This window comes from Halichoerus grypus, chromosome 8, assembly GCF_964656455.1.
Source record: "Halichoerus grypus chromosome 8, mHalGry1.hap1.1, whole genome shotgun sequence".
NCBI classification, from domain to species: Eukaryota; Metazoa; Chordata; class Mammalia; order Carnivora; family Phocidae; genus Halichoerus; species Halichoerus grypus.
This window is the reverse complement of record NC_135719.1, coordinates 33,932,707-33,945,727: the sequence shown is the minus strand read 5'-3', so window position 1 is coordinate 33,945,727 and position 13,021 is coordinate 33,932,707. Positions and strand designations below refer to the sequence as shown.

General features: G+C 42.2%; 1 long non-coding RNA gene across 1 annotated transcript; it reads left to right on the top strand.

Moving 5' to 3' along the window:
• Window positions 1–6,697: 6,697 nt before the first annotated feature.
• Window positions 6,698–12,291, top strand: LOC118553006 (uncharacterized). Its single transcript, XR_004925774.2, has 3 exons — window positions 6,698–6,958; window positions 7,511–7,628; window positions 12,024–12,291. It is a non-coding gene; the product is annotated as an uncharacterized LOC118553006 (long non-coding RNA).
• Window positions 12,292–13,021: the final 730 nt, after the last annotated feature.

Below are 13,021 nucleotides of genomic sequence, written 5' to 3'. Positions count from 1 at the left end.
CACATGTTTGTCAAGTAATATAGAACCTTGTTTGATGTGTATTTCTGTTTAAAGACACTTAAACATATATTGTTGAATCATTTATATTGAACCCATCCCCAATAGCACTGAAACTCATGCCTGAATATGAAGCTTATCTGACACATATTTTCTCCATAAGGCACATCACAACCTTTGGCTCTTAGGAATGTTAGGCAGGAGGCTAGGCATGAGCAACAGGAGGATGGACTTCAGACGTCCTGTCACAGAGCCCCAACCAACGACAGCCCATAGACCACCGCATTCCACCCATCTAGCAGTAGGTTTGTGGTTACAACATCCCAGCAGAGGAAGAGTTAAGATTGTTGTGCTTGTTGCACTTGTCCTTATTTGATCTACATCTCTAGATGTGTTTGTTGTTCTGAGTAAGGGACAGGTGAGGCTAGGTAGGGAGAGACCGGTAAGGGGCCACTTGGGAAAGCTCACAGATATCCAAGATATGGAGAAATAGATGAGATATTAACCAGAGAGAAGGGAACACCTTGTTTGCTCTCATGATATTTATAAGAACACCTGTTGTTCGTTCTAAATATAGATAGGATATTCTCATGATATTTACAAATCCACCATGTTATTGACATGAAAACTGACATAAGTCCACAACCCAGAGTTTCTGGGCTGTTCTTTCTTGACTGGCCTGCTCCTACCTTGGAGCATACTTTAATAAAACTTTGCTCGGTTTTACTTTTGTTTCAACTGAGGTTTCTTTCCTTTTCCATCTGGTAACAGGAACACTAGACAGCACTTCACCACTATGCTTGGGAGTCATTCTAAATGGTAAAATCACCAACACAAATCACAAAAATTAAAGAAACATGATACTAAATAGATTGCAAAAAGAACACTTGTTTATAGCATGAAAGCTGAAATTAAAAGGCAGAGTGTTGCCTTATTATACCTCAGCTGGGAATGTATATATCAGCAATTCAAATTCTTTGCCATGCTCCGAATAACTGGAAAAGGGCAGCGAGTATTGATTTGAGGTTACAAATAACTGTTAGTGAGCAGGTGAATTCACAAATAAGAAATCCAAAAATAATGAGGATCGACTGTATTATGTCAATTACTTACAACTGATGGCCCCAAAGAGTTCTAAGAAAATAAATTCTCTAAGTGACATATTTAACTCAGAGACATATTTTGCTATGAATGAGAGTGGGGTGGGGGGAGGGGTTATTTTCATCTCTTTTTCACATAACCAAATTCCATTGTAATTCTCATAATTTGAATAGTTTTAATTCTCATAATTTCTCATGTATCAGCCTTGAAATTCCTTTGAAGGTGAGGAAGGACAGATTATTGCTAACCTTAAAAATGAAAGTTACTTTACCAGCAAAAATGAGTCCATTCAAGACTGACAGAGAATTGTGATTTAAGAAAGCAAAATCATAAGCAAGCCCAACAAACAAGGGAACATTATTTTATGAAGAAGAAGGAAGTTGGGGGGGTTGTTTTGAAGGAAAGTCCATTGGAGAAAAGCAAGGGTTCAGGTTGATGATAGTTTCTCATTGGCTATGTTGCTGGGGTGTTTGATTTCTTGTGGGAGATGCAATGTCTAGCTTTCTCTGTTGGGGCCTGTAACTGATGATTCTTTCCCATTGAGGATTCTCCCAGTGGGGTTTGTAATTGGCCACTGAGTGTTACAGTTCCCCTTCTGGCCTCCCAATTTCATCTTAGTGAGATTTCCCTTTATTAACACTGTGAAACTTTTTTTTTTTTTTACTTTGAAACGTTTTTAGATCCCCTTTTCTTTGGGGCAGGCTCTTCCTCCATATAGATGGAAAGTCTGTATGAAACACATACCAGGAGAAAGCATAGCTGTTGAGCACAGGGCTCTGGTACTGCTATCTAAGTTGTATACCTCAGTGAGCTCTGCATCCTCCCTGTGCCTCAGTTTATTCACTTATGAATGGAAATAATAGTACTGTTAAATAACGAATCTATACTTAGGTAAAGACAGATTTTATTCTAGGGTATTATTTCATTTAGGGGAAGGAGCTATTGCAATAGGGGGAATGCTCTGACCATGAGATCTTGAAGATGCCAGGTCCTGCCTTACCTACCCTGAAGGGCAAAAGGGAGGCCAGAAAGGAGTCTTCAGTGTGGCCAATGGCATAAATGGTGCTGAAATACCTGGGTTTTGGAGTCTGAAAAGTCTGCTCCTTAGTGCAGAGTAAGCTTCCCTAAGTCTCAGCTTTCTCAGCCATAACATGAGGTATTGATTCCTGCATGGTGGGGCTGTGGTAAGGAACTCTGGGACAGTGCTGGGATGCTATAAGATGAGTCATCATAATAATAGTCATAAGACGATTAACAGTAGTCTGAAAAAAGATGCTTTCTTGAATGGACTGTGCTAGACAAGCACTGCATATTAGGAAATTACCAAATCCAATGCAATTTGCTGGCTGCTGTGTCCCCATTTCTTTTCACGGACCCGATCTTGTGGGTTGCCCTGTGCACAGGGGGACAGGTAACAGCAGTTTAGTGAGGGTATCTGCAGAGCATTTTTATTATTAAAATTCATTTAAAGGATTCATTGTGTCCATTAAAAAATATATTTCTGGCTGAAATTGGAGGAGAAATTGCTGAAAACCCACTATGTTTTCTTCTAAGAGCATTTCATTTGGAGAGATAATGGCCTGAATGCCTAGAATTTAACATCAATCTTCAAGAACAGACCATGAAAATACTGTGTGCAGAGGAGATCTGATTCTATTTGAGTTATACTACTCTGAGTTCTTAGCCTTGAACTTAGAAAATCTGAATTTTGAATTAAAAAGGAAAAGGCCTTTTATCCATTCATTTCTACAAAAGGTATTAGTGTAATCTGTTCTGTTCCTGTAGGGTAAAGATTAGCCTGTAGGCACAATTGTCATTAATTCCTAGTACTTCAACAGATATTTGTTGAGTGCCTGTTTTGTGGCCAAAGCTTCTTACGTGTCCTTTTCCATCTGGTTCTGTGTTTAGCACAGAACAGTCCATATTTGACAGCTTCATTGTAACAGAGGCCTGGTGGCTCCTTAGAGAACTGAGGCTTCTGGGCCTCATAATACCCTCTGCTAACAGTGTTCCCTGGTTTCTCAGAAGGATACTCTTAGCTTGGATAAATTAGTATGTGGCGGCAGGGCGGCAGGGGTGGGTGTGAGAGGCAGTCTAGTCTGTCTTCTCTTCTGAATCACTGAGGAAAAGGTCATTTCAAAACATACGTTTAAGAAGAACATTTGTTTTGGAAAATAGACACAGCTAAAACCTTGCAGCTTCTATGAGTCCTTTGGCCTTTGGTGATCAAATGACCTGAAAGGCAGGTGGAGTTTCAGCAACTTGCTGTTTGGGCCTTTGATCTGCTGCTGGAGCTGCTGCTCTTTCTCTGATTGCACATGGATGGAGTAGCTCAATTGATGTTCGGTTGGTTTAATGGCCAATTTGCTCTGTTATTTTCCTTTTATAAACAATTAGAGAGTAAGAGAACAAAGTCTCTTTCTCACCCAAAAGGTTAGTTGTGTTCCAAGGTGTAAGACAGAAGACTTGTCTTTGGGGATCCTTGCTTTCTTTCTGTGTCTTCCCTCCTACTTCTCATTCTTTCCTTTTCTTCTCTTCAGCACAAGTGCACCTTCTGGAGGCCCCCCTATAATACTGGTGCCTCAAAATAGGAAAATCCAGAGCACTCTACAGGGGCCAGGGCTATAGAAGTCACAGTCTTACCTCCCACTTGTGTCTTACCTCTCAGGATCTTGGCCTCATTACCTACACAATGGGAATAATAATAATAACCATTCCTTAAAATTGTTGTAATTCGTTAATGAGATAATGTCTGAAAGGGCTTAGCATACAATATGATGTGGTCATTAAATACTCGTCACTCAAATTATTATCAGCATCATCAAATAAATGAATGCATTTTAGGGACATTTCATTTGAAAAATAGACCACTATAGAGACATGGCTGATTAAACTCTGCAGATGGAACTGAAGGCATGATGGTGCCTAGATCAGATTTGATTTTGAGCAGCTGGCCATATCCCAAATGTCCCTCCTGTTAGTAGTCCATGTGGCTTTGAGGAGCCCTGAGTGTGGTCTCAGAGAGAGGCTAATTGGAAGAGAGACCGTGGAGAATATAAATTGCAGATTAATTCTTCACTCAAATTAAATGTGCAACCACATCATCTGGGAAATTGTTTTTAGAAATAGAAATACACAGATCCACAGCCACAGCCTCTGCCTGGCCTCTGGCAGAGGCACACCCGGGGCCCCAGCAATTGATCCCAGTGCTGGAACTATGTGGTGCCTGCCTACTCCCATACAAAAAGATGTGTTTTGGGGGAAACGGCCCTGTTTGTAGCTCACCTTTCCAGGGTATCCATTCTGGTTCTAAGGGAACTATTTTACAACTCAGTAAGTTGTAGACAACTCACAGCAATGAAAAATACTTCCTGTCTGTAGCCATGTAAACTCTGCAGTGCTGTGGAGGTCCAAGTAACTTCCTCCCCATGGTTGAAGAGGCCATTTTGCTTCCATTTATACATTCCTGTCAATATTCCTGATCTGTTAATATGTCTGTTCTTAGTTCTCCTTCACTGTAACTGGCTGTAACATTTTACTAGTTCCCTCATTGATAATGAGTTAAATAAACTCTTTAACATGTTCATTTTATAAATGTATGAGAATCATGATTTTGGTCTTTGTTTGACAATGCCCTAGTGGCCCAGCTTAGGGTGTTAGTACTCCTTGTAGACCTGATAGAACAAGTCTATTCGAATCTGTCCTTTTATTGATCCATAAAGAATTCAGGATAAAGCCCCATTATTTGTCAACTCTAAACTGATTCTGAGTCATTAGTGCTTTAATCTCCAGCATCTCAGCAACTGCCATATTTGGGTACACAACTAAATGCACAGAGAGGAAGAAGAGGGGGTGAGAACTTGAGAAAATAAACATTATTCAAACTGCTAAAATAAATCCAGTTTCACAAATACTAGAGTCTGTGTGACTAGACGAGCACTCAGTTCTGGAACTTATATTGATTTTTATAAGATTGAGGAAAAACGACTCATAGTTTTGGTTGAGTTTCAATGAATCTTGTTTTCTTAGCAGGCCACAGGAAAGTAGGAGGATGGCTTCCCAGGACCCCCAGCCAAGCCATGTTGGATGGTGATGAAGCCCACAAGGCTCAGGCTTCCCTGTTCCCTGGCCAAGATGCCCCTTGACCTGGGTCTCCCCTGTGAGGAAGATCCCAGGTTCACCATTCCAGTTAGTGGAAGGTGGTTCCTGGGTTTTAGAGCCTGAGCCTTTGACCAAGCCTTCTACCTTAAAAGTTGGTATTTTCCTCCTAAGGGTGGGGTGCTGTTCCTCTCTTATGCAAGCAATGTCAAGAATACATGGTGCCTGCATGGTGCCTGCATGGTGCCTGCAGCTAGCAGGCTATGAATGAGTCCTAGACAAAAGGAAACAAGTAAGGGCTCCTGGACTCTGTTCTGAACCCTAGTAGGTTCCTCTTTGCAGGAAGATAAGGCCCAGCATGGGTCTTTCAACAATAGAAGGCAGGAAGATCAAATTGCTTCGAGCATGTTTTCAAAGAGGTTGGACGGAGTAGTAGAAACCTCTGGGGCCTGGAGCAATTTGATTGTCCAATGGTGAGATGTCCACTTGTTAATTTAGGACCTTATTCAAAAATCACATTTGGAAGAACTCTTATCAGTGCATAGAACATGGGGGAATAATAAAAAAGAAGTGAACAAATCGGGCTAAAGGAAAATGAAGGAAGAAAAACAAGAAGACTCTCGGGAAATGTTGCAATGTCCATCACACTTCCAGGGCTATTTAGTTGGGTTGTAGTGGTGGCATGCAAGCTGGTGCAGACTCTCTGGTTTCCCAGTTTGCAGAGCCTATAAAGCAAAAGCAGGGTGAGAACATCAGCAGGCATGTAGTTAGGCAATGCTGAGCTGCACAGGCCCATCTCAGACCCTCTCCATCTAGGTAAGAGGTGAGCTGCATCACAGCTGGGGAGGTAGGAGTAATGGCAGGGGTGAGAGAGAGCAGAATGCCCTCGAGCCATGAGCAGTTCTCATAGCCCAGGTGTGATTACCTTAATAGGTGTTTTCACACATCCTTTTTGGGCTGCCCCATAAACAAACAGGACTTGTCAGAGTAGAGTGCAGGCCAGTTCCAAGGCCTCATTGGGTTAAAATGACCTGAAGTGATGGTGCACCCGGGGACCACAGTAGCAAGAAAAGGCAGCTTAGGAACATCAGGAAACCATGCGAGAAGCAGTTCAAGCTGGACAGAGCCATAAATGTCCTTGGTATTTGGCCTGAATTCCAGAAGAATAAAGGACTACTCCTTAATTGTGTGGGGACATCAAGTGAGAGGAATAATCCTGTCCAGCTTTCCTCCCCAGTGAGCATGTCCAGCCTTAGCAACCAGGGTTTTAGGAACAGCTGGGATTCCACCCTCAGTCTCCATCTGTTACCAGATCTCAGCAGCTTGGGGGAGGGACATGGGAGGTGGCTGAGACTGGCATGCAGCGGTGCTTTCCCATGTACTGACTACTGAGAACATAGCCTGGTTCTGTAAGCTCACCTCTGCTGGGAACGTGATGAGTGAGCACTGTGAAGTCTTGCTATCAGCATTGTCATCACTACTCCTTCACTCAACAGTTTATGAGATGTAGAATAACAGAATGTTAGTTCTGGAAGCTCCTCAGCAAAAAAAATTCCATCCTTCTCCTTCTGTGGATGAGGTTGGAGTGGGTAATTACCTCCTTAACTGTTGGGTAATAACCCCTCCATGCATCTGCTGCAACCCTGGCTGTTCAGAACCACACAGCTTCGTTCTATAGTCATGTCCCCAAGAATGTGGCAGAGGCGAGGTCTGAGTAAAGATCAGAGGAACACTGAGTAAGGATCAGAGGAACTTTTTGAATGTGAGTAACTTCTCTAAATATTTTGAGACTTATTACAGTATTTCATCTCTATAATGTATGCAGAGCAGGGGTATATAACAGATTAATTTTTTACTTTAACAAACTAAAAGGAAAATAATAACTACTACTGTTTACTGAGGGTATATTATTGCCAAGGACAGTTACAGAAACCTTGCATTTATTATATCTTATCCTTACACCAAACCAAAATGGTGAGTATAATTTTCCTGGTTTGCATCCTATTGTATCACAGATAATCTGTGTAGAATTTCAGGCCTCCTAACATCCCTGGAATCTAGTATTATTGTTCCAGTTGATATTATGCTGTGAACATGACCCCTGGAGTGCTGTAAGGTTAACCGCATGGTGAGGGATGCCTGGTTCACCTGTGGGCAAGCCGAGGTGCTCTTGTCACACTCCCAAGGAGTCCATGACTTTCATCAAGTTACGGACTCCACACCTGGGGCTCAGGGCAATGATAATAACTGTTGCTTATGTTTGTGTGATGTTGTATGTTTTACAGAATGCTCTCCTGACTATTGTGTCTTTCAGGTGTGGGCCATGGACTTGGTCCCATGTCAGAGTCACACTCTTCTCTGACCCATTCCTTGTTGTGGGCTCATGGCTCTAATTTCTCATTCAGCATTCTGGGAGAATTCACTAAGCAAAGGTATGCACAGGAATTTGAGAAACAAGACAGAGGATAATAGGGGAAGAGAGGGAAAAATGAAACCAGATGAAAACAGAGAGGGAGACAAACCATAAGAGACTCTTAATCTCAGAAAAAAAAACTGAGGGTTGCTGGAGTGGAAGGGGGGGTGGGAGGGATGGAGTGGCTGGGTGATAGACACTGGGGAGGGTATGTGTTATGCTGTGAATTGTGTAAGACTGATGAGTCACAGACCTGTACCCCTGAAACAAATAATATGTTCTATGTTAATAAAAAAATATTTAAAAAAAATTAGACCTCAATGGAGACACGATGGCTCATTGTTTCATTTATTCTTTTGTTGGCTATTCTGCCCTTTAATTTTTTTTTTTTAAGATTTAATTTATTTATTTGACACAGAGAGAGAGAGAGAGAGAGGAATCACAAGTAGGCAGAGTGGCAGGGAACGGCAGAGGGAGAAGCAGGCTCCCCGCTGAGCAAGGAGCCCGATGTGGGACTCGCTCCCAGGACCCTGGGATCATGACCTGAGCCGAGGGCAGACGCTTAACGACTGAGCCACCCAGGTGCCCCTCTCCCCTTTAATTTTGAATTTCACAAGAATATGCTTTTGTGTGAAAAGTATTAGCTTGACTTGAAAGATATGAAATATAAAACAATAGGATATAATGAATATGCCATGAAATATGATAAACACTATGACAGAACTAACATCAAATATATAATGTAAATGGACTTAACTGAGTTTTTACCAAAAAAAAAAAAATTTCAGTTTGGCTAACAAAGTAAAATTCAAATCTATGTATTTATATGAGATAGAAAGAGAGAGACTGAAAGATTAGAAATGAAAGGATTGCCAGAGACATATTGGGACAAAAGGAAAAAAAATTCAGAGTAATTGGCTTGAAAGGTCCCAGTCCACCAGGGCTGGTCTTCCTAACACTTCAGAGATCTCCGTGTTCACCTGTGGTTCTGTATGACTCTTCCTCACATCCCCTTAGCTTGTGCAATGAGCAATTAAATACGCCTTTAAGATGGCATTTCCACCTAAGATGATTTCTAAAGCTGCTGGGATGTGGCCGACAATATGTGCTTCAGAGCTGCCAAAGCAGGTTTATGAGTTATTTCTAAGGGACAGAATAGAAATGGAGAATTAAGTGTGAACATCCTTCAAAAAAATGGAAAAGTCCACATAGTCAACAAAGTATGAGCATGTGAATGTGCATATACATGTGTGTATGTAGGTGGATGTGGGTGTGTATATATGTGTCTGTGTCTGCACATGCATGTACTTATAAGGTGTACATGTGTAAGTGTATATTTGTGTGTGTGCATGTTTGCGCCCACGCTTGGGATCCAGTGTTCCTATTCAGGTCCTAGGGAACTTCTGGAGCAGGGCCCTAGGGAAAATTAGAAGTCATCCTTGTGGAGGAAGGCCTGGCTCTTGGATGAGCACACCAGTAGGCATGCAGGAGAGTTGGCCAGGTTTCCATTTTCTTGTCTTTCCTTCCCACTCATATCCAGGGAAGTGTTTTGAAGGCAGTGCTCTGGGGATCCCGTGAGCCATGCAAACACTTGGCATTTGTAAATGCCATTGAATAACACACTCTGGAGACCCTTTGTTAGAGACTCAGAAACTGCTTCAAACAACCTTGCTTTCCTAGGAGTGAAGCAGTAATGACACATCACCCTCTATTTTATTGAATGGTAATAAAGTTATCTTCTTCATCCTAAGAGCTTCACCATTCTATGATCATTTCTGGAACTTGTGGTGATTAAACTTAGAGCAGAAACCCATTTGAAGCCAATTCGTGATTTGTCTCTGTTGCCCAAAGGGATAAAGTTGATTTGTGGACACAGACTTCTATCCATTTGTCCAGACTACAGTCCAGGCAATTGCTTTTCATATTTGACCTGTTCTATAACATAACCCTTCTTACATTTCTGGATGTTAGAATTCTTTGTATCCACATCATGCTCCTGTGGATGTGCCAAGAGGGCACTGGCTCTTTGGTGAAGGCTGCACAGGATGATCCTTAGGGCATCATAAGCAGTGTGAGAAGCAAAGGGGTCATGCGGAAGGAAGGAGGTGTGGGTTCCATCAGTCCCAGTGCCACAATAGGATTGTGAGTTTGCCACCACAGGGCCCATGTTCAAGCCTCTGTTGCATCCTACCTGCAAACATCTCAGGAACCAAAATGAGTCCCATGGCTCAGCCATGGTTTGGACTGGGGCTATGCTGCCTGCCCAAGAAGGACAAATCAAGGAAGGCCATGAAGAGGGGATCTCGATCCATCTGGGCAACAGGCTTCCTCAAAGTGAGGGTGACTTAGGGTGTGTGGAGTGAGCTGTTCACACATTGTCGGGGAGAGAAGGGATCTTGCTTTACCTGTGAGTGTGCCTGGCTGTGCCCAGGATTGCACTCATTCACCAGAGCTCTGGGGCCATCAGCAGGGCTGCTGCCAGTCTCCTCTCTGTGAAGGGAAAAGGGATCAGTGTAACTTAGCAGTTCAAAACTGCAACGCTTAAACCTATATTTAGACTAGAGGTTGGCAACTTCTTCTTAAGGGGCCAGATAACAAATATTTAGCCATTAAGGTTCTACTGCTACTACTTAGTTGGTTTTTGTACCCAGGAAGCAGCACAGACAATACACACACAAATGGGCACTGTGTACCAACAAAGCTCTATTTACAAAAGGGGTGTTGCTGTGAGCCATATTTTGCTGACCTGTTTAGGTCTAAAGATTTGGGAAGTGTACTAGCTGACAAAGTTACCCCTCCAGGTGGGGACAGCTAGATATGATCTCTCAAGCAGGGAAAGGACAGAGAATTCAGACTCTCGTTCAGGAAGGCTCCTCTGCTGCCCCTGGAGATGGAGTTATAATATATATATATAAATAAGATGGTGTCTTATTTATGTTTAGGGTTTAGAAGCAGCATTCGTGCAGAAAGTTCAACAGTGGAAATGGACACAGGTCACTACAGAGAGTTGTACATCACCAAGAGAAGACAGTGGCAGAAAGTTGAATGGCCTTTCTCACTGAGGCTGAGGCCTCCCAATGCCTAGAAGGAAGGAAAGGTAGAATATCTGGAATTTGACTAAATTGAAGACTGCAAATTTACCAAGAAGCTGTGTGGTCCTGGGGATGACTGATCCTTATCATTATTATTTGCAATTAGATGCACTAGAAGATTGAGATGGAAGCCAGTTTTAATTACAGGGATATGGTTCATGTCCCATTTTTGCAAATGGGTATATCTCTGGGAAAATCACATGAGTTGCTATGCCACACAGTTATTGGCAAAAGGTAATAATGGTGGAGAGAAAGCTAATTTTGTGCAGTGTCCGTGGCTTCCAGACAGTCACCTTACTTTTATGTGTGTCATCAAGTAGGAAGCAAGTCTAAGACATGTTCTAAGGAGACCTCTGGTGATGAGAGGACAGCTATCCCTAACATAGTGGCAGGAGTGCCAATCTGTGTGTGTGTGTGTGTATGTGTGCACACGCACGTGTTCGCATGCACATGTTCCTATTCTTTTCTATATTTGTGTTAGTCTCACTCCATAATTTCTAGGATCAGTCTTCTACTTCCTTTTTATGCACCCCCCATACCCCACCCACTCTCAACTGTCAAAGTGAAAGATAGTCATCTGTAATTAAGGTTACCTGGATGAGAAACTGAATATACATGTGGGGCCAGATCACATATGCCAATAGAACTCTGTACAACCTCTGCAGCAACCTGCCAGGAAAGCCAAACCACAACCTCTGCAGGAATCAGCCAAGAGTAGTCAGGACTTGGTCAATGACTGCTAGCTTCCCTGAGTTTTGCCCCCTGCTCCCAAATCAGGACCAACTGGAAAAAGCCAAACCAATCACACAGGATGTCCCACTTCTAGTTCCCCTGCCCCCAGCCTCCCATGCCAACAGCCTCTTATCATGACACTTTCCCTTTTTTCCTATAAGCTTTCCCTCTCCTCTCCCTGCCTTTGAGTCTCAGCCAAGTGCAAATGATGGTGGCTGACTTCCTTGTTCTAGCAAGTGCTGAATAAATAGCCTCTGCTTGTTCTCATTTGGATGGCCTTTGTTTATTTCCGCACAGAGAACCTCTGACTCCTGCTCTTGCCAACAGAGGAACACACAGGAGCTGAGAGGTTGAAAAAGCTATAACTTTCCTCCTTTATTGCTCTTCTCTTATACTTTTGGGTTGGAAAATCTGGTGCCAGATTTGGCTAACAAAAATCGTAGAAAATGATTTGTCTGATAAATAAATAGTTCCATTCACTGGTTATACAACTTTTGATAATTGGGGTGCGACATGGAGCAAGTTTTCAATGTACATCTTTATTTTTATCCATTTATTAAAATTTTATTCTTATTTTTGATTATTATCAGCCAAACATATACCTAAGATGATGTGTCCACCATTGAGAAGATGAAATATCCTCTTGCCAACACTGATGACTACCTGGGACAGTTGGATAGCAGTGGAGAGGAAGTGGCTGAGATTCTATGGAAGGAGACATACCTGGACCTGAGTCCTGGCCTCAAAACTCACCGGGTGTGTGAGCCTGTCTCATCATTTATAAACGGGCTTATCGAGTATGTCTACTTTGTGTGTTTTTTTTGTGTGTGTGTGAGAACTGACTAAAAGTACAGTTAGTAATACATTAAAAAACACAACATATTGTGATATGGTAATTTATAACAAGAAGTACATATTTGGTCTTAATCTCCATTTCTGGCCCAGAGCTCCTAAAATCATTGGAATTCCTAAATGATGAGTGTGATAAATGTGCTTGATATTCATAACAAACCCTTTTCAAACTCACCTGAATTTATATTAATGAGGCGATTTTTTTGGAGAGCCCCTAGATAACCATAGAATGGAAGCTTGTTGCTGGGGAAATGAACCATGTGATTAAATGTTGGCATTTTCAGTCTCAACCCCCTGACCTCAGAGGCGGGAAAGGGGCTGGCAGTTGAGCCAATCACCAATAGCCAATGATTTAATGTCTGTGTAATGAAGTCTTCATAAATCCCCAAAAGGATGGGGTTTGGAAAGCTTTCAGGTTGCTGAACCAGAACACATCCTTGTGCACAGCTCTAGCTTCATGGAAACAGCTCTTATGTATACCTCCATCTGACTATTCATTCATATCCTTCAATATCCTTTGTAATAAACTGGTAATCTTACTAGTAATCTAGTAATCATTCATATCCTTCAATATCCTTTGTAATAAACTGGTAATCTCAGTTCTGTGAGATGCTCTAGAAAATTAGTCAAACTCAAGAAAGGGGACATGGGAACCTCTGATTTATCACCAATTAGTCAGAAGCACAGGTAACAGCCTGGACTTGTGATTGGTGCCTGAAGTGGGGGCAGTCTTGGG